The 27842-nt window shown below is 46.9% G+C and overlaps 1 protein-coding gene across 6 annotated transcripts in view; it reads right to left on the minus strand.

Annotated features, from left to right (window-relative positions):
- pde8b (phosphodiesterase 8B) overlaps positions 1–27842 on the minus strand; it is a 496872-nt gene that overhangs the window by 258111 nt on the left and 210919 nt on the right. The gene's annotated exons all lie outside the window — the stretch shown is intronic.

Consider the following 27842-nt stretch of genomic DNA (forward strand, 5'->3'; position numbering starts at 1 on the left):
GGCAAAGTTGCAGATATTGCCAAGTACCAACATGTTTCAAGTCTTGCAAAAATGCTGGTAACGGTAAGGTAACTGTGCAGTGAGGTAGAAAATAAACGTAGGAAATTTTATTCAACGATTCAAACAAGACAACATTTTAAAAAAATTATAAGGCAGCAATAAACTGTAACACAGCAAAGGTCACAGCGCTTAGGAGCCATGCGTTTTTATTTAAAACATTGATCCCTGCTGTATCCTGACAGAATTAAACACTGAGCTGAAAATGCCTACAGTTTAATCGTGCTTTATTAAGCTGGGCCCTGAAATTACTGAGTAAATATTAGCATGTTAAACAGTTTACTTCAACATATTTTGCAATCTCATCTTTGAAGAGGCTTTGCAATTTTGTTGTCTATTTTTACTCATATTACTCATGTTGTTACAGCCCTTCTAACGCAGTCAACAATATGGTTTCTTTGCCACTCTCAACAAGCAGTGAAGTGCCTGAATCGAATGTTCTCAGCCAGAGTGTTCTGTTTCCATGTTTATTCTTGCATGCGAAAAAATGTTTTACAGAACATTTCGGTTTTTTTCAAGGAGGTGGGTGAGGGGCACACATCCACCTCCATGGCACGAACCTGGTATTGCAGTACTTCCAGGAACGGTGCAGTGGCTCTAGGCCTTTTGGCTAAGAGCATTGGCGCAGAGTGATCCTTGAATGGGCCCAAGGTGACCTCTGGCGTTTGTAATCTGACAAGATGATCTGACAAAGAATTGGAAAGATTGGCAACGAATAAAAAAATAAAAATTTCGGTTTTTTTCAGGCAAATAAATATTGCGTGTGTTTTACATAGTATTAACAGCACAGACACAGGTCATTTGGCCCAGCAGGTCCATGCTGGCGTATAATGGGAGATTTAATTCTTAAAATGATTTGGGGATTTTTGGGGGACTTTTATTTTTTCTTGCATGACTTATAGAAAAAGATGTGGTAGGAGAAATAGAGACACTTGCCTTCACACTGACAGTGCCTTCTCCTAGTTTCTTTCCTTATGTCAGAGCTGTAAGAATAATTCAGTAAGAACCATTCTAGAAGGTGTCAGAGAATTATTAATAAAACACACCCTCAGTGCACAGCTAATTGTTTCTGAGGTAGATACATTTGAGGGGAAGCTATATAAATAATATCTATGGGGAGAAAGGAATAGAAGGATATGTTATGTTGTATGACCTGTTTCTGTGCTTATAGATAGTTTGTAATTCTATGAGTATCATCACTAAATTATCGTCTAGGCTTATGAACAGCCAAACTGAGGAATAAGGCTAACTGAGGAACTGCAATGATATTATACTTGCAAATATTAGTGCTTTAATCAAAAAATATATTGTATATTCTGAGGGAAGTGAAATGAGCATAAGATTTCCAACTAAAAGTACTTTTGCAGAATAGCCGAGGTAAAAAGACAGTTTTTATTACAAGACACAACCAAAGTTGTAAAGAGTACAAGAGAATGGGATTAATTAATATATACTAGTTTGGTGACTAGTTTGGTTATAAAAACTTGCAGGGGCCAGTAAATTGGTGGCCCTTCCAAAGCACTTTCACTGCAGTTCTGACCACACTGCACAGGAAAGGCTGGATATGAGGTCGGATCCAGCCTTGTAAGGTGTGGAGTCTCTGCTTGCCCCATGTAAGGTGACGAGTACAGGAGAGGGTGACGTTGGGGATGAGGACTCCCCAAGGGTGGATGTTCCTGCATTCCTTGGGATCCGATACACTGGCAGGGACAGTACCCTGGCTGCCCTTTGGCCATTGCAGAAAGAATGTTCCCAATGTTGGGGAAGTCCAGAACCAGGGGTCACAGTCTGAGGATAAGGGGTAAGCCATTTAGGACCGAGATGAGGAGAAACTTCTTCACCCAGAGAGTGGTGAACCTGTGGAATTCTCTACCACAGAAAGTAGTTGAGGCCAATTCACTAAATATATTCAAAAGGGAGTTAGATGAAGTCCTTACTACTCGGGGGATCAAGGGTTATGGCGAGAAAGCAGGAAGGGGGTACTGAAGTTTCATGTTCAGCCATGAACTCATTGAATGGCGGTGCAGGCTAGAAGGGCTGAATGGCCTGCTCCTGCACCTATTTTCTATGTTTCTATGTTCTATGTTTACATAGAAATATAGAAATCTACAATGCAGAAGGAGGCCATTTTGGCCTATCATGACCGTGCCGGCCGACAAAGTGCCACAATCAAGGGAAGAATGGAGACATGTGAAAAAGGAACGGCAGTAATCATGGGGGATTTTAACCTACATATCGATTGGTCAAGTCAAATCGCACGGGGTAGCCTTGAGGAGGAATTCATAGAATGCATACGGGATTGTTTCTTAGAACAGTATGTTACAGAACCCACAAGGGAGCAAGCTATCTTAGATCTGGTCCTGTGTAATGAGACAGGAATAATAAACGATCTCCTAGTAAAAGATCCTCTCGGAATGAATGATCACAGTATGGTTGAATTTGTAATACAGATTGAGGGTGAGGAAGTAGTGTCTCAAACGAGCGTACTATGCTTAAACAAAGGGGACTACAGTGGGATGAGGGCAGAGTTGGCTAAAGTAGACTGGGAACACAGACTAAACGGTGGCACAATTGAGGAACAGTGGAGGATTTTTAAGGAGCTCTTTCATAGTGCTCAACAAAAATATATTCCAGTAAAAAAGGGAGGTAAGAGAAGGGTTAACCAGCCGTGGATAACCAAGGAAATAAAGGAGAGTATCAAATTAAAGACCAATGCATATAAGGTGGCCAAGGTTAGTGGGAAACTAGAAGATTGGGAAAATTTTAAACGACAGCAAAGAATGACTTAGAAAGCAATAAAGAAAGGAAAGATAGATTTTGAAAGTAAACTTGCGCAAAACATAAAAACAGATAGTAAAAGCTTTTACCGATATATAAAACGGAAAAGAGTGACTAAAGTAAATGTTGGTCCCTTAGAAGATGAGAAGGGGGATTTAATAATGGGAAATATGGAAATGGCTGAGACCTTAAGCAATTAGTTTGCTTTGGTCTTCACAGTGGAAGACACAAAAACCATGCCAAAAATTGCTGGTCACGGGAATGTGGGAAGGGAGGACCTTGAGACAATCACTAAGGAGGTAGTACTAGACAGACTAATAGGACTCAAGGTAGACAAGTCCCCTGGTCCTGATGAAATGCATCCCAGGGTATTAAAAGAGATGGAGGAAGTTATAGCAGATGCACTCGTTATAATCTACCAAAATTCTCTGGACTCTGAGGAGGTACCATCGGATTGGAAAGCAGCTAATGTAACACCTCTGTTTAAAAAAGGGGGCAGACAAAAGGCAGGTAACTATAGGCCGGTTAGTTTATCATCTGTAGTGGGGAAAATGCTTGAAGCTATCATTAAGGAAGAAACAGCAGGACATCTAGATAGGCATAGTGCAATCAAGCAGACGCAACATGGATTCATGAAGGGGAAATCATGTTTAACTACTTTACTGGAATTCTTTGAGGATATAACGAGCATGGTGGCTAGAGATGTACCGATGGATGTGGTGTATTTGGATTTCCAAAAGGCATTCGATAAGGTGCCACACAAAAGGTTACTGCAGAAGATAAAGGTATGCGGAGTCAGAGGAAATGTATTAACGTGGATAGAGAATTGGCTAACTAACAGAAAGCAGAGAGTCAGTGGTTAGTGCCACAGGGATCGGTGCTGGGACCACAACTGTTTACAATATACATAGATGACCTGGAAGAGGGGACAAAGTGTAGTGTAACAAAATTTGCAGATGGCACAAAGATTAGTGGGAAAGCGGGTTGTGTAGTGGACCCAGAGAAGCTGCAAAGAGATTTAGATAGGTTAAGCGAATGGGCTAAGGTTTGGCAGATGGAATACAATGTCAGAAAATGTGAGGTCATCCACCTTGGAAAAAAAACCGTAAAAGGGAATATGATTTGAATGGGGAGAAATTACAACATGCTGCGGTGCAGAGGGACCTGGGGGTCCTTGTGCATGAATCCCAAAAAGTTAGTTTGCAAGTGCAGCAGGTAATCAGGAAGGCGAATGGAATGTTGGCCTTCATTGCAAGAGGGATGGAGTACAAAAGCAGGGAGGTCCTGCTGCAACTGTACAGGGTATTGGTGAGGCCGCACCTGGACTACTGCATGCAGTTTTGGTCACCTTACTTAAGGAAGGATATACTAGCTTTGGAAGGGGTACAGAGACGATTCACTAGGCTGATTCCGGAGATGAGGGGGTTACCTTATGATGATAGATTGAGTAGACTGGGTCTTTACTCGTTGGAGTTCAGAAGGATGAGGGGTGATCTTATAGAAACATTTAAAATAATGAAAGGGATAGACAAGATAGAGGCAGAGAGGTTGTTTCCACTGGTCGGGGAGACTAGAACTAGGGGGCACAGCCTCAAAATACGGGGGAGCCAATTTAAAACCAAGTTGAGAAGGAATTTCTTCTCCCAGAGGGTTGTGAATCTGTGGAATTCTCTGCCCAGGGAAGCAGTTGAGGCTAGCTCATTGAATGTATTCAAATCACAGATAGATAGATTTTTAACCAATAAGGGAATTAAGGGTTTTGGGGAGCGGGCGGGTAAGTGGAGCTGAATCTACGGCCAGATCAGCCATGATCTTGTTGAATGGCAGAGCAGGCTGGAGGGGCTAGATAGCCTACTCCTGTATGTTTATGTTCTTATGTTCACACGGGCCTCGGACAGCAGCCCTGAAGGTTATATATAAACCTATGAACAATGAATAATGGCAGCAAGGTAAAGAGCATCCAGTCCAACCAGTCCACCCCACATGACTGCGACACCCCTTACACCATACATTCTACACTCCAGCCCAACCAGAGCTATGTGATCTCCTGGGAGAGGCAAAAAACAGATAAAAACTGTAAAGTCCTGACCCTGCAGTACAGACTTACACCAGGCACATCTTGAAGTCAAGGTCACTCAGGACCTGCACCTTTATTTCACAGCTCTGGAATGCCACACTTGCCTGAGACCTGCCTTTATATACCTGTGTGGGACAGGTGTGCAGTGCACCCTGTAAGTGCACCCCTGGTGGTAAAGTATGCTTGTGGTTACAGGTCATATCTAGTTACAGTCATGTATAGCATGGTAAGATACAGTTATATACAGTGATGTGAGATACATGACATCACTCTCCCCCAAGGTCTTATTGCCTTTATCGATTCAGTCTCACAGGTGGTCTGCGCTCTTGCGTGGAGCGTCTTAGTTGTGGTTCAGTTGTTTGCCTTGGTGCCAGTTGTTCTTTCGGGGTGATTGCTGGTATCTCGCCTGGGCTGTCTGTTTCGTTCAGTATGATTGTTGGTGTCTTGCCTGGGCTGTCTGTTGAGACTGCCCTTTCCTCAGGTTGTTCCCTCTGTCTGTCCACCAGATGTGGTGTGAGTTTCACATTGTAATCTGCCTCTGGTTCTGCAGTGTTGTTGGGAAATCTACTTTTTACTTGGTCTACATGCCTCCGGCAGGTTTGGCCATTGTCCATTTGTACAACCAGTAGCCTGTTTCCTTCCTTGCCTGTTACTGTCCCTGCAGGCCATTTGGGACCCCTGCCATAGCTTAGCACAAACACTTTGTCCCCTATCTCATTCCACCTCCCCCTCGAATTTCGATCAAGGTACTCAGTTAGCTTCCGGCGCTTTGCCTCAACAATTTCATGCATGTCTGGGAGGATTAACGAGAGCCTCGTCTTTAAGGTCCGTTTCATCAGTAGTTGCGCGGGGGAAACCCCAGTCAACGAATGTGGACGAGATCTATATGCCAGCAGCAGTCGCGACAGGCGGCTCTGCAGCATGGGACCTTGGATTTTAAGCATGCCTTGTTTAATGATTTGCACTGCTCGCTCCGCCTGGCAATTGGAGACGGCTTGAACGGTGCCGTCTTAACGTGATTTATGCCGTGGTCAACTATAAAATCTTGGAATTCTGCGCTGGTGAAGCACGGACCATTATCACTAACCAATATGTTAGGAATTCCGTGTGTTGCAAACATGGTTCTAAGGCTCTCCACAGTGGTGGAGGTGGTGCTCGAGTTTAAAATGGTGCATTCGATCCACGTTGAAAATGCATCGACGACTAAGAGGAACATTTTGCCCATGAATGGGCCCGCATAGTCTACGTCCACCCGCGACCACGGTTTGGTGGGCCAGGGGCTCAGGGGGACCTCCCTGGGGGCATTGCTGAGTTGGGCACAAATGGTGCACCGTCGGACGCAGAGCTCCAAGTCCGCGTCAATGCCAGGCCACCAGACGTGGGATCTGGCTACGGCCTTCATGAGAATGATCCCCGGGTACTCACGATGGAGCTCCCGGACAAACGCCTCTCTGCCTCGCAAAGGCATGACTACTCGGCTGCCCCACATCAGGCAGTCTGCCTGTAGTGAGAGTTCATGCATGCGCCTATGGAAAGGTTTGATCTCCTCGGGGCAGGCATCGCAAGCCTCTGCCCAGTCTCCAGTTAAAACACATCTTTACTAAGGATAACGTGGGGTCGCTGGTCGTCCAGGCTCTGATTTGGCGAGCCGTCATGGGCGTATCTGTGGACTCAAAGGCATTGATTGCCATGACCATCTCACAGTCCTGTTCGTCGGACCCTTCCGTGGTCGTCAGGGGTAGCCTGCTAAGCGCGACGGCACAGTTGTCTGTGCCTGGTCTCGGCCTTATTGTGTAGTCGTAAGACGCCAGCATGAGTGCCCACCGTTAAATGCGCGCCGAGGCATTGGCGTTTATTGCCACGCTCTCGGATAGCAGGTACGTGAGGGGTTTATGGTTGGTTTCTAATGCAAACTTGGCCCCGAAAAGGTATTGGTGCATCTTTTTGACACCGTAGACGCAACTGAGCGCCTCCTTCTCCACCATACCGTACCCGCGCTCCGCCCGCGAAAGTGACCTGGAGACATAAGCTATGGGTTGTAATTTACCCGCACCATTGACATACTGTAAAACGCACCAGACCCCGTACGCTGACGCATCACATGTAAGAACTAGCTTTGTACCTGGGTCAAAAAAAGTCAAAACACTGTTGGAACATAGAAGGTTACGTGCCTTATTGAAGGCGTGTTCTTGGGCGTCGCCCCAAAACCAATCGCACCCCTTTCTGAGTAGCACGTGGAGAGGCTCCAGCAGCGTGCTCAAGTTCTGCATAAAGTTCCCAAAGTAATTGAGTAGCCCGAGAAAGGTGCGCAGTTCTGAGACATTCCGGGGCCTGGGTGCCAGGCGAATTGCTTCGGTTTTGGATTCTGTTGGGGGGATTCCATCAGCGGCAATCCTTCTGCCCAAAAATTCAACCTCAGGCGCGAGAAACAGGCACTTGGATTTCTTAACTCTTAGGACTACCCAATCCAATCGCTTTAGTACTTCCTCCAAATTGTGGAGATGGGAGTCGGTGTCCCTGCCCGTGATGAGTATGTCGTCTTGAAACACAACCGTCCCCGGGATGGACTTGAGCAGAGTGTCCATGTCGCTGGAATATAGCAGCTGCCGACCTGATGCCGAATGGGCATCGATTGTACATGAAAAGGCCTCGATGTGTGTTGATGGTGGTGAGTAGCTGAGACTCTTCAGTCAGTTCTTGCGTCATATACGCAAATGTGAGATCTAGTTTCGAGAAAAGTTTTCCTCCAGCCAATAGGTTCTCCACTCTGGGCAGCAGGTATTGGTCCTGTCGGGAGACTCTGTTTATGGTAGATTTGTAATCCCCACAGATTCGTACGGATCCATCAGGCTTCATGACGGGGACGATGGGACTTGCCCAGTCGCTAAATTCCACGGTGAGATAATGCCTTCCTGCAGAAGCCGGTCCAGTTCATATTCAATCTTTTCCCTCATCAAATAAGCCACAGCTCTAGCCTTGTGATGGACCGGTCTAGCATCCTGTGTGATGTAGATTTTAACTTTAGCCCCTTTGAAGGTGTCCACACCTGGCTGAAGGAGATGTTCAAATCGACTTAGAAACATAGAAACATAGAAAATAGGTTCAGGAGTAGGCCATTCGGCCCTTCTAGCCTGCACCGCCATTCAATGAGTTCATGGCTGAACATTCAACTTCAGTACCCCATTCCTGCTTTCTCGCCATACCCCTTGATCCCCCTAGCAGTGAGGACTTCATCGAACTCCTTTTTGAATGTATTTAGTGAATTGGCCTCAACAACTTTCTGTGGTAGAGAATTCCACAGGTTCACCACTCTCTGGGTGAAGAAGTTCCTCCGCATCTCGGTCCTAAATGGCTTACCCCTTATCCTTAGACTGTGACCCCTGGTTCTGGACTTCCCCAACATTGGGAACATTCTTCCTGCATCTAACCTGTCTAACCCCGTCAGAATTTTATATGTTTCTATGAGGTCCCCTCTCATTCTTCTGAACTCCAGTGAATACAAGCCCAGTTGATCCAGTCTTTCTTGATAGGTCAGTCCCGCCATCCCGGGAATCAGTCTGGTGAACCTTCGCTGCACTCCCTCAATAGCAAGAATGTCCTTCCTCAGGTTAGGAGACCAAAACTGTACACAATACTCCAGGTGTGGCCTCACCAATGCCCTGTACAACTGTAGCAACACCTCCCTGCCCCTGTACTCAAATCCCCTTGCTATGAAGGCCAACATGCCATTTGCTTTCTTAACCGCCTGCTGCACCTGCATGCCAACCTTCAATGACTGATGTACCATGACACCCAGGTCTCTTTGCACCTCCCCTTTTCCTAATCTGTCACCATTCAGATAATAGTCTGTCTCTCTGTTTTTACCACCAAAGTGGATAACCTCACATTTATCCACATTATACTTCATCTGCCATGCATTTGCCCACTCACCTAACCTATCCAAGTCGCTCTGCAGCCTCACAGCATCCTCCTCGCAGCTCACACTGCCACCCAACTTAGTGTCATCCGCAAATTTGGAGATACTACATTTAATCCCCTCATCTAAATCATTAATGTACAGTGTAAACAGCTGGGGCCCCAGCACAGAACCTTGCGGTACCCCACTAGTCACTGCCTGCCATTCTGAAAAGTACCCATTTACTCCTACTCTTTGCTTCCTGTCTGACAACCAGTTCTCAATCCATGTCAGCACACTACCCCCAATCCCATGTGCTCTAACTTTGCACATCAATCTCTTGTGTGGGACCTTGTCGAACGCCTTCTGAAAGTCCAAATATACCACATCAACTGGTTCTCCCTTATCCACTCTACTGGAAACATCCTCAAAAAATTCCAGAAGATTTGTCAAGCATGATTTCCCTTTCACAAATCCATGCTGACTTGGACCTATCATGTCACCTCTTTCCAAATGCACTGCTATGACATTCTTAATAATTGATTCCATCATTTTACCCACTACCGATGTCAGGCTGACCGGTCTATAATTCCCTGTTTTCTCTCTCCCTCCTTTTTTAAAAAGTGGGGTTACATTGGCTACCCTCCACTCCATAGGAACTGATCCAGAGTCAATGGAATGTTGGAAAATGACTGTCAACGCATCCACTATTTCCAAGGCCACCTCCTTAAGTACTCTGGGATGCAGTCCATCAGGCCCTGGGGATTTATCGGCCTTCAATCCCATCAATTTCCCCAACACAATTTCCCGACTAATAAGGATTTCCCTCAGTTCCTCCTCCTTACTAGACCCCCCGACCCCTTTTATAACCGGAAGGTTGTTCGTGTCCTCCTTCGTGAATACCGAACCAAAGTACTTGTTCAATTGGTCCACCATTTCTTTGTTCCCCGTTATGACTTCCCCTGATTCTGACTGCAGGGGACCTACGTTTGTCTTTACTAACCTTTTTCTCTTTACATATCTATAGAAACTTTTGCAATCCGTCTTAATGTTCCCTGCAAGCTTCTTCTCATACTCCATTTTCCCTGCCCTAATCAAACCCTTTGTCCTCCTCTGCTGAGTTCTAAATTTCTCCCAGTCCCCAGGTTCGCTGCTATTTCTGGCCAATTTGTATGCCACTTCCTTGGCTTTAATACTATCCCTGATTTCCCTTGATAGCCACGGTTGAGCCACCTTCCCTTTTTTATTTCTATGCCAGACAGGAATGTACAATTGTTGTAGTTCATCCATGCGGTCTCTAAATGTCTGCCATTGCCCATCCACAGTCAACCCCTTAAGTATCATTCGCCAATCCATCTCAGCCAATTCACGCCTCATACCTTCAAAGTTAGCCTTCTTTAAGTTCTGGACCATGGTCTCTGAATTAACTGTTTCATTCTCCATCCTAATGCAGAATTCCACCATATTATGGTCACTCTTCCCCAAGGGGCCTCGCACAACGAGATTGCTAATTAATCCTTTCTCATTACATAACACCCAGTCTAAGATGGCCTCCCCCCTAGTTGGTTCCTCGACATATTGGTCTAAAAAACCATCCCTTATGCACTCCAGAAAATCCTCCTCCACCGTATTGCTTCCAGTTTGGTTAGCCCAATCTATGTGCATATTAAAGTTACCCATTATAACTGCTGCACCTTTATTGCACGCACCCCTAATTTCCTGTTTGATGCCCTCCCCAACATCACTACTACTGTTTGGAGGTCTGTACACAACTCCCACTAACGTTTTTTGCCCTTTGGTGTTCTGCAGCTCTACCCATATAGATTCCACATCATCCAAGCTAATGTCCTTCCTAACTATTGCCTTAATCTCCTCCTTAACAAGCAATGCTACCCCACCTCCTTTTCCTTTTATTCTATCCTTCCTGAATGTTGAATACCCCTGGATGTTGAGTTCCCAGCCCTGCTCATCCTGGAGCCACGTCTCCGTAATCCCAATCACATCATATTTGTTAACATCTATTTGCACAGTTAATTCATCCACCTTATTGCGGATACTCCTTGCATTAAGACACTTAGAACTGTTAAACAGGAGGTCCGTTCCTCTGACGACATGGTGTGAACATCATCCGATTTCCAATTTAGTTTTGCCAGCCAGCTTCTCCCCAACAGTGCTGGGAGATCTCCGGGGACAATCCACAGGGGAAGTCGATTCACCGTCCCTTTATGTGTGACTGAGAGCATGGCGCTGCCAAGGACTGGGACGATTTCTTTGGTATAGGTCCTTAGTTTGGTGTCGACCCTTGTGAGTTTTGGTCTGTTGCTTTTGTGCGGCCACAGCTGTTCAAATTGTTGGACGCTCATGAGAGATTGACTCGCTCCCGTGTCCAGTTCCATCTTGACGGGTATCGCGTTGAGTAGGACCCTCATCATAATTGGAGGCGTCTTGTTGTAAGAACAGTGGACATTGATCATGTTGACCCGCTGTACCCCAGTATCCCGGGCACTGTCCCCACCGTCTTCTGGTCCGCTTCCCGACACTTCCGATTCGTATACCAGCCGAGCTGCTGTTTTTCTGCACATGCGGGCCAGATGCCCTGTATAGTTGCAGTTTCTGCAAACGGCATGCTGAAATCGACACCCCCTTGATGAGTGCCTTCCCCCACATCTCCAGCACAGACCGCTTCCATTGTTTCCGAAGGATGAGCTGCGTCTGGCTGATCTCTCTTGAGCTTCTTTCAGTTTGTAGTTGATTGCTCGCATTGTGGGTTGATGAGGTGTGAACGACCGTTCATGTGGCCCTTGATGGCTTCTGGCACCACTGTTGAGGGCCCGCTCTGCTGCCTTTGTCTGTGTGTCGGGATAGCTGTGAACCCCTTGTTTCGTTAGTTGTCGTACCCACAGTATATCAAGCTCGTTTCTTCTTCTCCTGCCAAGGATGTCTGTGCGACCAGTGCTGCTGCCTCTAGGGTCAAGTTCTTGGTCTCTATGAGCTTTTGGAATATGCCTGCGTGGCCTATTCCTTCAATAAAAAAGTCTCTCAGTACTTCTCTCCTTAGTTCATTGTAGAACTCACATAAACTAGCCAACCTCCGAAGTTCCGCCACAAAGTCGGCTATGCTCTGGCCTACACAGCATCTGTAGTTGTAGAACCTGTGTCTGACCATGTGTAGGCTGCTCGCTGGCTTCAGGTGGTCTCTTACCAGTGTGCTCAACTCTTCAAATGACTTGCTTGGTGGTTCTCGGGTGCCAGCAGGTCCTTCATTAAAGTGTATGTTTTCGAGCCACAGCTGGTCAAGAAATGGGCTGTTCTCTTGTCTGCCTTATCATCGCCCAACCAGTCTTTGGTTACAAAGCTTTGCTGGAGCCTTTCTATAAAGTCCTCCCAATTATCTCCAGCATTGTATTGCTCATCTGAGCCGTTGGTAGCCATTCTGTGGATTCTGTGATCCCGTAACTCGTCGCCACTGTAAAGTCCTGACCCTGCAGTACAGACTTACACAAGGCACAAGCTGAAGTCAAGGTCACTCAGGACCTGCACCTTTATTTCACAGCTCTGGAATGCCACACTTGCCGGAGACCTGCCTTTATATAACTATGTGGGACAGGTGTGCAGTGTCTCCTGCATGTGCACCCCTGGTGGTAAAGTAAGCTTGTGGTTACAGGTCATATCTAGTTACAGTCATGTATAGCATGGTAAGATACAGTTATATACAGTGGTGTGAGATACATGACAAAAACCCAGGCCAATTGGGGAAAATAAATTTTGGAAAATTCCTCTCCGACCCATCCAGGAGTCCAGGAGATCACATAGAAACATAGAAAATAGGTGTAGGAGTAGGCCATTCGGCCCTTCGAGCCTGCACCACCATTCAATATGATCATGGCTGATCATGCAACTTCAATACCCCATTCCTGCTTTCTCTCCATACCCCTTGACTCCTTTAGCCGTTAGGGTGACATCTAACTCCCTTTTGAATATATCTAACGAACTTGCCTCAACAACTTTCTGTGGAAGAGAATTCCACAGGTTCACAATTCTCTGAGTGAAGACGTTTCTCCTCATCTCGGTCCTAAATGGCTTACCCCTTATCCTTAGACTGTGACCGTGGTTCTGGACTTGCCCAACATCGGGAACATTCTTCCTGTATCTAACCTGTCCAATCCCATCAGAATTTTATATGCTCCTATGAGATCTCCTCTCATTCTTCTAAATTCCAGTGAATATAAGCCTAGTCGATCCAGTCTTTCTTCATATGTCAGTCCTGCCATCCTGGGAATCAGTCTGGTGAACCTCCGTTGCACTGCTTCAATAGCAAGAAAGTCCTTCCTCAGGTTAGGAGACCAAAACTGCACACAATACTCAAGGCCCTGCTCCTATACTCAAATCCCCTCGCTATGAAGGCCAGCATGCCATTAGCTTTCTTTACTGCCTGCTGTACCTGTATGCCTACCTTCAATGACTGATGTACCATGACACCCAGATCTCGTTGTACCTCTCCCTTTAATAATCTGTCACCATTCAGATAATAATCTGCCTTCCTGTTTTTGCCACCAAAGTGGATAACCTCACACTTATCCACATTATACTGCGTCTGCCATGCATTTGCCCACTCACCTAACCTATTCAAGTCCCCCTGCAGCCTCTTAGCATCCTCCTCACAGCTCACACTGTCACCCAGCTTAGTGTCATCTGCAAACTTGGAGATATCACATGCAATTCTTTTGTCTAAATTATTAATTTATATTGTAAATAGCTGGGGTCCCAGCACTGAACCTTGCGGTACTGCCTGTCATTCTGAAAAGGACCCGTTTATTCCCACACTTTGCTTCTTGTCTGCCAACCAGTTCTCTATCCACTTCAATACATTACCCCAATACCATGTGCTTTAATTTTGCACACTAATCTCTTGTGTGGGACCTTGTCAAAAGCCTTTTGCAAGTCCAAACACACCATATCCACTGGTTCTCCCTTGTCCACTCTACTAGTTACATCCTCAAAAAATTGTAGAAGATTTGTCAAGCATGATTTCCCTTTCATAAATCTATGCTGACTTGGACTGATCCTGTCACTGCTTTCCAAATGCGCTGCTATTACATCTTTAATAATTGATTCCAGCATTTTCTCCACCACCAATGTCAGGCTAACCAGGCTATAATTCCCTGTTTTCTCTCTCCCTCCTTTTTAAAAAAGTGGTGTTACATTAGCTACCCTCCAATCCATTGGAACTGAGCCAGAGTCTATAGAATGTTGGAAAATGACCACCAATGCATCTACTATTTCTAGGGCCACTTCCTTAAGTACTCTGGGATGCAGACTATCAGGCCCTGGGGATTTATCGGCCTTCAATCCCATCAATTTCCCTAACACCATTTCCTGACTAATAAGGATTTCCCTCAGTTCCCCCTTCTCGCTAGACCCTTGCTCCCCTAGTATTTCCGGGAGGTTATTCGTGTCTTCCTTAGTGAAGACAGAACCAAAGTGTTTGTTCAATTGGTCTGCCATTTCCTTGTTCCCCATTATGAATTCACCTCATTCTGACTGCAAGGGATCTACATTAGTCTTCACTAATCTTTTTCTCTTCACATATCTATAGATGGTAAGTACTGCAGCGAATTGAACACTGGCCAGCCAACAAGAGGTTATCCAGTCTAATCCCACTTACCAGCTCTAGGTGCCTAACCCTGCAGGTTACGGCACTTCAAATGCACATCCAAGCATCTTTTAAATGTGGTGAGGGTTTCTGCATCCACCACCCTTCCAGGCATCGAGTTCCAGATCCCCACAACCCTCTGCGTGAAGAAGCCTCCCTTCAAATCCCCTCTGAACCTTATACTAACCACCTTAAAACTATGCCCCCTCGTAATTGAGCCCTCCACCAAGGGAAATAGGCCCTTGATATCCATTATATCCAGGCCCCTCAAAATTTTGTACACTTCAATGAGGTCTGCTCTCAGTCTCCACTGTTTCAATGAAAACAAACCCAGTCTATCCAATCTGTCCTCATAGCTAAGATTCTCCATTCCAGGCAGCATCCTAGTAAATCTCCTCTGCATCCTCTCTAGTGCAATCATGTCCTTCCTATAATACGGTGACCAGAACTGCATGCAGTACTCCAGCTGTGGCCTAACCAGAGTATTATACAATTTAAGCATAACCTCCCTGCTCTTATATTCTATGCCTTGGCCAATAAAGGCAAGCATTCCGTATGCCTTCTTAACCACCTTATCCAACTGGCCTGCTACTTTCAGGGATCTGAGGACAAGCACTCCAAGGTCCCTTTGTTCATCTATACTTCTAAGTGGCCTACTGCTTACCTCGGCGTTATGGCTGAGGATCATGGTGTGGATTCCTGAAGATTTCAGGCAAGGAAATGTTTTTTTGTTAACTGTTTTCCAAGTGGCTCCCTTACACATTGGGCTGAGGGGGTCATTTCCTTGTCCGTTCCGGTTCTGACAATGCCTGGCTCTGGCAGAATACATCACAGTATATGGCCTCTTTGGGAGAAGCCATTCAAGAATCGGCCTCGTGGTGCAAGCACCTGTCATTGCCATGTTCATAAAAGGACATCCCCTGACCACACAAACTTTGGCGAGGTCAATGGTAGAGGTGCCAAGCAGGTGTATCATGCACTGAATGGCATGCATAATTTCACCCCCACCACCAACCAGACTTTCAGCACAGTGGCCTACAGAAGGAAAAGAACATTGATGGCAGTGACGAGTTAAATAGTTCTGAGATCCTGGGGAAGAATGACTTAAGAGTGTGTGACAGTGAGTTTAAATTGCAACACGGTGAGGACAGAGTGAGAAGGAACTGCTTGCATGATGTCCTATTTACAAAATTTTATGTTGTATTACCTGCAGCCTGTTTGAAGCAAAGAGCAGTTGCTAAACTTTAGCTTTTTTTACATAACACCCTCCATTTTAAAGCTTTGTCTGACCATATATGGCACATACAATGTTACCTTCTCCTCAGTGCCAGTTACAGAACTCGACACACACCGAGACTGCAATAAATATCTATGTATATTGCAGCCGCCTTTACAAACTCAGAGGCGATACAGTGCGTTTTCTTCTCACTCACATGCCAACTGATTTACTATATATGCTCTGCAAGCCTGCGCGATTAACGTGTGGGCCTACAATGCCTGTACCCAGGGGCCCCATGCAAGTATGGGGCCCTCAGTAAAACTCATGATAACTCTGAACAAACTGCATGCAACCTTGATCAAAATATTCTAGCCTTTAAAAATACTATCGGAAGGGGGCAAGGCAGATGGCAGATTCGTTGCAATATAAATACTGACATTTGCCATTGCAGTTCACCAGTAACAAAGCAATGTTTTGTTCAGATATAAAGAACCTTAGAAGCAAATGCTTACTCTGTTATTAATACAGTGTGTTGATATTCTATGGGACACTTTTTTCATACATATTTGTGTTTTAGTAGATCGGGAGGGGTTTTGCTGGCCCAAATGTTCTTGGTGCCCAGGATCAAGAACAATTTTTCATCAGGCTCTGTCTGCACGCGCACGGGTGCGTACGAGGTGGGCACACGCCCGTAGGGGCCTCGCAAGTTCCGTGTTTAGGCATGCACTGCGTATGTGCTAAAACCTGGACCTTGTGATCTGTCAAGAATTCTCTTAGAAACATAGAAACATAGAAACTAGGTGCAGGAGTAGGCCATTCGGCCCTTCTCGCCTGCACCGCCATTCAATGAGTTCATGGCTGAACATGCAACTTCAGTACCCCATTCCTGCTTTCTCACCATACCCCTTGATCCCCCTAGTAGTAAGGACTACATCGAACTCCTTTTTGAATATATTTAGTGAATTGGCCTCAACAACTTTCTGTGGTAGAGAATTCCACAGGTTCACCACTCTCTGGGTGAAGAAATTCCTCCTCATCTCGGTCCTAAATGGCTTCCCCCTTATCCTTAGACTGTGTCCCCTGGTTCTGGACTTCCCCAACATTGGGAACATTCTTCCTGCGTCTAACCTGTCTAACTTGACAGATCCATTGCATCCCCGGGAAAAGGGCATCCGCGGACGAAGAGTGAGCTGTTTGTCCAACTTCTGCCCAGCGAATGCCCATGAAATTCTTCCACTGGTTAAAAGCAGTCATAAGGCCTGCTTTTACCAGTGTAAAGGCTGGATTTCCCCGATTTCAGAGCACTAATTGCGGTGAGGCGGTAAAGATACCGCCTGAAAATAGTTTGCGCCCTCAGTTGGAAAATCCGGCAAAAAATTAAGATCCATGAGCGTGGGTGTTAGTCAGGCATTACACAACGGACTTTGTGCCCCGAGCCGAAACTCGCGGCGGTAAAGAAGTTTCATTGTGGTTTCGTGCTCTGCAACATAACGTTGCATATTGTATGGTTTTATTTTGGTGGGGAGAGTTTTTGTGACTTTGCTGCAGTAAAATTTATGAATCATCATTTGCCATTGGTGTCTTGTGCATCATTCCAACATTCACCGGAGATGTGCCTTTATGGAGGCACATAGCGTGTCCAGTGTTAGCTCCATCCCTCAGTTTCCTCCATTTAGGAGAGCTGGCAACGTGCGAGTGTTGGTCCGGCAGCATCTCCACCCTGCCTCCCCCGTGGATGAGGTGGCTATTCAATGGTGGCCTCGCCAGGCTCCTTTTCATCGTCCTCCTCCTGAGGTGGGCCTGCAATCCCCACTGGCAATGCCTGGCCCCTCATGATGGCCAAGCTGTGCAGCATGCAGCGCACCACAATGAATTCGGAGACCTGTTGAGGGGAGTATTGAAGGCTGCCTTCAGAGCGGTGCAGGCATGGGTCTGCCTGTAGGAGAAGACATAGCTCTGTCAGCACTTCCTTTCGGAAACAGCCTTCTGACACACTGCTCCTCAGAGAGCTGGAGAACTGAGCATTGGTGCCTGTAAATCCGTGGGGGGTGAGGCTTCCTCCCCGGGACATCTTTGGCCTCTCCTCATCAGTGGGCCGACTCTAGCTTGACACCACCTAGCAATAGCATGCAGCATGATACGCTGGCAAACTAGTAATGCCCCCACTAAATTCTCTCACTGAAGTTGTAATGGCAGATAAAAGTGAAGTTTGCAAGTCGGAGCTTCACGAAGCGTAATGTGTGCAAACGTTGCGGTCAACATGACCTACAAAGTAGAATCCTCATCCCTCCATTTAAAAATGCTATCAATACCTTCTGCGGCACCCTGGCTGGTTTTCTCAGGCATTTCCTGGGGCGGGAGTTAAATGAGGGCCGAGTGTTCTATCTGGGGTGCTAGTGCAGCATTGCATGATGACTGATGTCATGATCTCAGTCAAAATGTTCGGCTGAGTGGTAAGTTTTTGCGCCACGGCAAATCAGTAGCGGAATCTACCAGCCGGGTGCTAAAGCCTGGATGCCCGGCGTAATGCCCCAAAATAGCATTTACCGCCCCACCGGGGCACAAAAGAGCCGAAAATCCAGCCCAAAGAGTTTAAAAAAACATAAAAATAAAATGTTTATCAATTATTTATACATTAATTACTGTGCAATAAGGTACGTTTATTTTTAATTCTGTTAAAACATGTAAAATTATTTTTCAAAAATGCTTTAAATATTTAATTGAATGCAATTTTAATTCATTTTAAATATGTAATAGTTTTTATTTATTTATTTGATGTCTAGATGTATTTTTTATGAGATCCCCGTTCATGCTTATGGGCTTTCCGTACATACGGAATGTCCATAAGCATGAATGGGGATTCCCTTCTTTGATTGGTTGGGTAGCCCACGTGATCCCAGGGACGCTTGCGAACTGCATGTGCCCCTGGAATATGTTGGCCTCTATGCAGGCCTATGCATAAAGACCCAGCAGAGCAAGTCTCCGTGGATCCCGAGGCAGAAGGTAAGTGCGCAGATTTTTTGCTGGTCGGAGACATCCGCCCGCGGGAAGCCTCCGACCGCAAATTCCGTCCCATGATCTCCAGAGTTCTCCCTGCTTTTATTGCGTTCAGCCCCACTGTGCTCTTCACAAGTTCCTAAGTTTTTTTTTAAAGTCACAGCCTGGTGGCAGTAGGAATGCAGCTGCTCAAAACCTCTTTGGTTGCCACATCTGTAATTCCACAAAAGGATGTGATTTCTTTGCAGTTATGGCCTCATAGCTTGTGTCTGCCTGGCTGATTGCAGGACCTTATGCTGCAGTATAATATCTATTAATGGGGATCCAAGTGGTGCACACAGCAATCCATTAATAAGTTACATTACACTGCACATTGACAATGAGATCACAGAGCTTTATGCAATCGCGGAGGTTTGCTGTTACTGTTATCAGTCCCGTACCTGTAGGTAATGCAAAAATAAATGTCTTGTATTAAATAATCCTGCATGAAAATGTCATCAGCGGGATGCTTGCATTTGTTTACAAATCCAGATGACGTCAAAGCGGGAGCTCCAAAGGTCAACATTGAATGACAGAACTCGCTTCAATACTTTAAAGGTAAAAAAATATATAGTCCTCTAAACCTTGGAGAAAATATCAATTGTTTGCCCATTTTGTTCCTTTTGTTCTACCTAAAGCTTATAGATGTGAGATAGAAGGTAAATTCAAATAGATTTATCTTCGCTCTTGGCTGCTCTGATGACTCGGCAGGAGCTGTAATTCAACTTCAGCGGGGGCGCAAAATGCCGTCAGGGAAATTGGGCGGGATGTACAACGGGTAACTGATCTGCTATCACCCGTTTTGTGCCCTCGCTAAAAGTAAATTTTACCTCCACTTAGTGATGTGGTACTGAGTGATATAGAGCAGGAGGTCCCAGGTTCTAGTCCTGAGTTATCTTATCTCAGTGAGGGTAGTGGGAGAAGGTACACTAACATTAGCAACAGTGTCCCTACTGTGGGGACAAACATCAATCACGATTCTTGCTCCTGATTGGCACTCACTGACTTCTGCTGGAAGGTCTGTGTGTGTGCATGTTTGTGTGTGATTTTCGGGCAAGGACTAGACTGGGAATAAAAGAAGACAATGTTAGAACCACACAGCAAGGAGGATCACCAAGCCTGAAGAGAAATAGTAGGCTAACGCCCTGTGCACAGAATCCCCTGCCAGAATTGTATTCCGATTTAAGAACCATATCCAGACAGCTAGCCTGATTCCCCTCCCACCAAAGGTCAACAGACCCACTCTACGTTCCCAGCTAAAAGAAAAAGAGGAATGTGCCCCAGGGCTGAAATTCTGACGGCACTGCTCCATCAGAATACAAGTTTGGCAGGGGATTCTGTGCGCAGTGTGTCACTGTGGAACTGGACACAGACCCAGTCCCAAATCACAATGATGGGTTCATTAGCATAATTAGGGTGGGTAGCTTGCGCCTGTAAGAATGCATCAAAGGTGCCTGCTTTGAGGGGAGGAACAGCCCAAAATCACTCCTTAGACACAGTTTAAAAAATGGGCGAGATTAAGGTTTGCATGAAAATATTGTGATATTACATAGAATGTGCAGCACAGAAACAGGCCATTCAGCCCAACCAGTCCATGCCAGCCTTTATGCTCCACTCAAGCCTCCTCACACCCTTCCTCATTTAACTATCAGCATAGCTCTCTATTCCTTTCTTCCTCATGTGCTTATCTAGCTTCCCCTTAAATGCATCTATACTATTTTCCTCAACTACTCCTTGTGGTAGCGAATTCCACATTCTCACCACTATCTGGGTAAAAAAGGTTTCCTCTGAATTCCCTATTTGGTTTCTTTGTGAGTATCTTATATTAATGGCCTCTTGTTTTGCTCTTCCCCACAAGTGGAAACACTAGCTCTGTGTCTACTCTATCAAAATAATTTCCTAACTTTAAAGACCTCTATAAGGTCACCACTCAGCCTCAACTGAATATTAAAGTCTCTTGGCAAACATGTGAAAGCACTCCAATACAATCACAAGTGTACACACACGCAAAGATAAGTGTCATTTTAAACATATCTTGTGGGCAAGCCATCCTGCTAATGAGCCACCTGAACAACACTGCCATAGAACAATTCTATTCCAAAGGATAGCTGTGTTTTCACTAATTAATGGTCAATATTGTTCAAATTATGAATGTGGTGATCTCTGAGTTACTGTTTTAAAATTAAATGCTTCTAACTTTTTGTGCTGTTCCAGGTAGTGTAAGCCATTGCAGCTGAGCTGACTCATTCCACCTCTTGCATTCAGCGTCAAGAATCAAGCACAATTATTTCAGATATAGCATGGGTTAGATGCAAAAAGAAAAACACACTGCCTTCTACCTCAGAAAGAGCATCTGCTGCTTCTCCTCCCCCACCAACCAACCATAAACCCTTTGACCATGAATGCTGACTTAATGCCAAATGATGGACATTTTGTACAAAGACATGGCCCAGTAGTACTTGGGCTGAGACGGCCTCAATTCCTTTCATGTAGGATTCCAACTAAGTTCACAGGGTTAAAGGTTTTCTAACTCCCTAGGCATCCAGGCCCTGTGATTTCCAATTCTAAGTATACATTTGGCCTGTCTTCTTGATCCTGTTGTGCAGACCAGAATTAAAACGTTCATGTTTTGCTTTCCTTGTCCTTAGTTAAATCCCAGGAAGCAGACCGATGCCGATTTCAGATTCTCAAACCTTGCTTACTGCAGCCTGCTTGTTGGTTCAAAAAACTAATTTTGAAAGGAGCTATTTTAGACAGCCCCAATCATCAGGAAATTTGTAATAAGTACCATCTGACTACATTTTGTGAGTGATTGGTAACAACACAAACCTGACACACACTCAGACAATTGATGAGTATGTCTCCTATTTTTAAATCATGTTTAGCAAAGTGACTTTCAGACACAGTATTTTTCTCTTGACTCTCCTGGTTCTACACAAGCTTGGTCTGGATTTTCATGAGCACATAAGAAATAGGCGCAGGAGTAGACCAGTTAGCCCCTCGAGCCTGTTCCGCCATTCAATAAGATCATGGCTGATCTGATCCGGGCCTCAACACCACTTCCCCACCCACTCCCCATAACCCTTAACTCCCTTATCATTCAAAAATCTGTCTATCTCCACCTTAAATATATTCAATATATTTTCGGTTGTCTAACGCCTCAGTTAGCGGCCAGAGGTTACCGACCGGGAGTTCAGCGTTTAGCGCGCTGACCTAAAATTCATTAGAGGCTCACCAGCCAACCATTAGCACCTGACTGCTGACGATGACTCGGATCATGACTTCTTCCTGGTGCAACACCCACGCTTGCCCCACGGTCAGAAAATCAGCTGCCAAGAACAATGTCTGGAAAAACAGTGGGTACAGGCTTGCAGAGTCGTTAACAGGTGGCTACTTAAAGGGATGAGGAAGCGCTTCCCTCGGAGGTCACCGTCAGTGCAATGTTTACACAGAGCATGGTGCGTGAGCCTCCGAGTTTGTAGCGGCAGACAGACCTAACAGTACAACTTGAAAACAAGTGATTTTGAAAACTTGAATGGGCGCATTACCTTGCCGCATCTTTAAGGCTCAGCTGTTGCCACGGTCTGACTTAGAGTTCTGCGCATGCGCAATGGGTCCACTAAATTTACTGACCAAACTTTTGTTATCGTCCCCCCGCTCCGCCCCGCTGTGCAACGGCTGATTTAGCGCCCGTCAACTACTCGCCTGATTCTGACATATTTCTGGGCGGAGGGTGCAAACTTTTTCAAGGAGCTAAAATTACCGCTCCGTCTGGGTTGCTGCCCCAAATGAGGTGTGACCGAATTTCTCCCCCAAGAAGGACTTTGAATCACAACACCACTGGTGGATTAAACGGCGTGCGTGTCTGTATCCCACACTTTCATTTTTTAAGAGTATTCTGGTGCTTTCACCTTCTGACTACTTCTTTATTCTCCTGGGCCACGACCCCACTGCTGGTCCATGCTGCCCTGCTCCTGGGCCATGACACCGCTGCTCGCCGCTTCCGACCTCTGGACCTCGTCAATCGTGAGACCTCCTGCTGCTCTGCAACCTCTGGGCCTCCCGCTGCCCTCCGACCTCTGGGCCTCCCGCTGCCCTCTGACCTCCGGGCCTCTCGCTGCCCTCTGTCCTCCAGGCCTCGTGCTGCCCTCCGGGCTTCCTGCTACCCTCCGACCTCCGGGCTTCCTGCTGCCCTCCGACCTCTGGCCTCCCGCTGCCCTCTGACCTCCGGGCCTCTCGCTGCCCTCTGTCCTCCGGGCCTCTCGCTGCCCTCTGTCCTCCAGGCCTCCTGCTGCCCTCCGACCTCCGGGCTTCCTGCTGCCCTCTGACCTCCGGGCCTCCCGCTGCTCGCTGACCACTGGGCTTCCCTCTCCTCGCCGACCTCCGGGCCTCTCTCTGCCCTCCGACCTCCGGGCCTCCCGCTGCTCGCCGACCTCTGGGCTTCCCTCTCCTCGCCGACCTCAGGGCCTCTCTCTGTCCTCCAATCTCTGGGCTCCCGCTGCCCCCCGACCTCTGGGCTCCCACTGTCTTCCAACCTCTGGGCTCCCGCTGTCCTCTGAGGGATTATGGAACATCCTCCTCAAATTCGGCTGCCCTCAAAAGTTTGTCACCATCCTCCACCTGCTTCACGATGACATGCAAGCCGTGATCCTCACCAACGGATCCATCACAGGCCCAATTCACGTTCGGACCATGGTCAAGCAAGGTTGCGTCATCGCACCAACAATCTTCTCGATCTTCCTTGCTGCAATGCTCCATCTCACTCTCAGCAAGCTCCCCACTGGAGTGGAGCTAAATTACAGGACAAACAGAAATCTGTTCAACCTCCACCGCCTCCAGGCCAGATCCAAGGTTGTCCCATCTTCCATCATCGAACTACAGTAAACAGAAAATGCCTGCTTCTGCGCACACTCAGAGGCCGAACTCCAAGCCATCGTCAACACCTTCACGGGAGTATGGGCCTTACACTAAACATCCGTAAGACAAAGGTCCTCTACCAACCTGCCCCCGCCACACACTACTGCCCCCCCAGTTATCAAACTCCACGATGAGGCCTTGGACAATGTGGATCATTTTCATACCTCGGGAGCCCACTGTCAACAAGGGCAGTCATCGACGACGAGGTCCAACACCGCCTACAATGTGCCAGTGCAGCCTTCGGTCGCTTGAGGAAGAGAGTGAAGACCAGGACCTCAAACCTGGCACCAAGCTCATGGTCTACAGAGCAGTTGTGATATCCGCCCTCCTATATGGCTCAGAGATGTGGACTATGTACAGCAGGCACCTCAAAACGCTGGAGAAGTACCACCAGCGCTGCCTCCACAAGATCCTGCAAATCCATTGGCAGGATAGGCGCACCAACGTCAGTGTCCTCGCTCAGGCCAACATCCCCAGCATCAAAGCATTGACCACACTCAGTCAGCTCCACTGCATGCCTGACACGTGATTCCCAAAACAAGCGTTCTACTAGCGAGCCCCAGGTGGCCGGAGGAAACGCTTCAAGGACACCCTCAAAGCCTCCTTGAAAAAGTGCAACATCCCCACTGTCTCCTGGAAATCTCTGGCCCAAGACCACCCAAAGTGGAGGAAAAGCATCCGGGAAGGCACTGAACACTTTGAGTCTCTTCGCCGAGAGCAAGCTGAAGCCAAGCGTCGACAGCGGAAGGAGTGTCTGGCAATCCAGGCACCCCAACCTCCCTTTCCTCCAACCACCATCTGCCCCACCTGTGACGGAGATTGTAGGTCCCACATTAGACTCTTCAGTCACCTGAGAATTTTTAGTGTGGAAGCAAGTCATCCTCGACTCCAAGGGACTGTCTATGATGATGATAACTTCTTTATTGTATTCATATAGAAGATGATCATCTTATGTCATGTAAATGATCAAATTGTCATACAGAATACAACTTAAAACATAATTGTGCTTAACAAGGGGAGAGATGTTAGTGCTAAGGAATGCAATGCTTCCTATTTTAGGCACCCATTTTCAGCACAAAGTATTCTCAGATCAGGCACAACACAGTCCGATGCAGACTGAAGTTCTCTCTGCTTTAGCCAACGACCTCAGAAAACAATTGTACTGTGCCAGTGACATACATCATTGATTTATATAGTTCCTTTAACATAGAAAAGTGTCTAAAGGTGCTTCGCAGAGGAGTAATCAGACAAAAATGACAGGCTAAAGAAGAAGGTATTGGGAGGGTGGACCAAATGCTTAGTTAAAGAAATGGGTTTTAAGGAGGATCTTAAAAGGGGAGAGGGAGATGGAGACGCAGAGGGGCTTTGGGTGGTAATTTAAGCATGTGGGGCCTGGATGGCTGAAGCCACGACCACCAATGGTGGAGTGAAGGGAGCTGGAGATGTACAAGAGGCCAGAGTTGGAGGAATGGAGAGTCTGGGGGTGGGGGTTGGAGGGTTATAGGGAGGGGAAATGCCATGAATGGATTTGTACAAAAGGATTAGTATTTTAAATTGGAGGCATTGAGAGATCAGGAGCTAATGCAGGTTGGTAAAGACAAGAATGAAGGGTGAATGGGGCTTGGTGCAGGGTAGGATATGGTCAGCGGAGTTTTGGGAGGGGAAGATGTGTTTGGTGGTGGGATCACGCTTGAGGAGGTGGTGGAAATGGCAGACAATGATTCATTGAATATGGAGCCTGGTGGGGTGGAAGGTGAGGACAAAGGGAACTCTATCATGGTTCTGGGAGGGAGGGGAAAGGACTGGATGTCAAACAAGCAGTCTGACAGCTCAGAGGCAATTGAGCGGTCAAGAGAGTTGGTTGAGAGGTTGTGCTGGGTGTCATCAGTGTACACGTGGAAGTTGACCGCATGATGTTATGTAGATGAGGAAGGGGAAGGGGGTAAGGATGGATTCTCAGGGGACTCCGGAGGTGATGAAGTGGGACCAAAAGAGAAGCCATTGCTAGAGATGTTCTGGCTATTATTGGATATGTAAGAGTGGAACCAAGTGAGGGCAGTCTCTCTCAGTCGGATAATGAAGGAGAGGCATTGGAGAATGGTGTGGTTGACCGGATCAAAGGCTACAGAGAGGTCAAGGAGGATGAGGAGGGAAACTGCACCTCAGTCACAGTGACTTTGATTAGGGGCATTTTAGTGCTATGGCAGGGATGGAAACCATTTTGGAGAGATTCAAACAGAGTTGCAGAATGAAGGGCATGGATCTGGGAACAATACATTCAAAAATCTTAGAGAGGAAAAGGAAGTTGGAGATGGAAGTTAGTTTCCAAGAACAGAGGGATCGAGGGTGGGTTTCTTTGAGGATGAGGGCGAAGATTACAGTTTGGGAAGGGGTGGGGGAGAGGGAGAGGAATTTAAGGAGACAGTTAATGGAGAAAAGAGCAGCAGAGGGTTATCTTTCTTATCCAGGATGTATTGGAGTAGTGGAGAGTGTTGGCAGAGGACAGTGAAGCCCAATAGCACTTGATATGGTCCAGTCAGATCTGATGATTGATGGCTAAACCAGTTGTGTGCCAGGTATGGTCAAGTTAATGTGCCTTGGATTTGAGGGAGCGAAGATAGGGACCATACCGGGGGGAACAACCAGGATGAGAGAGCGTACTGGGGCAAGGGCATCTAGGATTTAGAATTTCCACCAGACATCTTGAGGCCTCTATGAGTGAGATTGCCAATTAGTGCTGAATTAGGGACCATTTCACATAGGACCCTTACAGCCAGCCAACAGACGACTTCTATATTATTAATCTGTGCTGGGGAAATGGAGCCCCGCTCCCAGAGGTGCAATGCAACACCCAATTCTCCCAAAGCGCAACTTTGTAATGTAATAGTTCTTATTATCTGTAAAGCATATGTTTATTATAAATGTTTTAATTTGCCTGCTGAGAAAAGTTTATGCAGACTACTTACTTTATGATCATATGATGAATTATTTTTATGTTCTGGACGTGACAATGTTATTTCATCCTACGCCTAGCAGCATTGGGAACTGGATTGCCAAAGATGTCAGCGGCACTACATGAGGGGTGAAATTCAACTTTGGCAGCAGCACAAATCAGGCGACTGCGAATCGGCAGCCCGTTTTACACTCGCCCGATTTTTCTTTCACCTTCATTGGCCCTGCTATTTATAGGGAGGTGGGGAGGGTGAAAGGGCATCCGAAAACGGCCAAGGTACTCGGCAAGGCCAGGGACGCTCTGCCGAACAGAACGGCAGTACCTCATTATACATTTTTTGTTCCGTTTCTTGCCCGGCTGATGACCAAATTGACACCCTATCGGAGTCCAGGTGGGAAAACCAGCAGTAGGGCGCCACAGCCGGGGACTCATGGGGACAGTGCCCAGAAATCAGGAGAGGGGGAAAATCAGACATCGTGGCCATGGTGGGGGGGGGGGGGGTTGGGGTGGGGTGGAGCTCAGGTATTGTGGCGGAGGGGGGAGATCAGACATCCCGGTAGGGGCGCTGGAGGTCAGCAGTCGGGAGATGGGGGGGGGGCGGAAACAGAGGCCGCGATCGATAGGGGGAGGCTTGAGGCTTCCTTGAGAGGTCGGGGGGCGGGGGGGATTGGTAGGGTGAGTTCAGACAATGTGGCAGGGGGGAGATCAGACATCGCAGTAGGAAGTGGTGGAGGTCAGCGATCGGGAGGTGGGTGAAGACAGAGGCCATGATCGACAGGAGGGAGGTGGCCTGAGGCTTCCTTGAGAAGCCGGGGGATGGGAGCGTTCCTATTCCTCCTGACCCACAAGGCGAGCTGGAAAACACAAGGTGGGATGCAGCTCCCACCTCCCTTTCACTGCCGGGTTTCCTGACCCCTGGGGAACCGGGGCAGCAGTAGTGAATTTTAAATCAATCTCCCAACTGCACACCTGGAGCCCAAGTTAAATATGTTGATGACGTGTCCACCTCGCCATGGCGTGACACTCAGACGCCACGAAAACCGCCGCCGTGAAAACTGCAACGGACGCAGCAGGTTAGGGTCATGTTTCACGCCTTTAATGGTTTCGTCAGGTGGGGGGGTGGGAGGTGGGGAGTAATAGCGAAGCCATTGTGTTTATAAAACCCATATTAGCATTACACGGTTTCAAAGAAAGGCTATGGCCCTGAAATTCCATTTTGGCCTTCCCGTGGGCATTTTAGAGAAAAAATACGCACTT

Source organism: Pristiophorus japonicus, chromosome 1 (assembly GCF_044704955.1).
Source record: "Pristiophorus japonicus isolate sPriJap1 chromosome 1, sPriJap1.hap1, whole genome shotgun sequence".
Classification (NCBI taxonomy): domain Eukaryota; kingdom Metazoa; phylum Chordata; class Chondrichthyes; family Pristiophoridae; genus Pristiophorus; species Pristiophorus japonicus.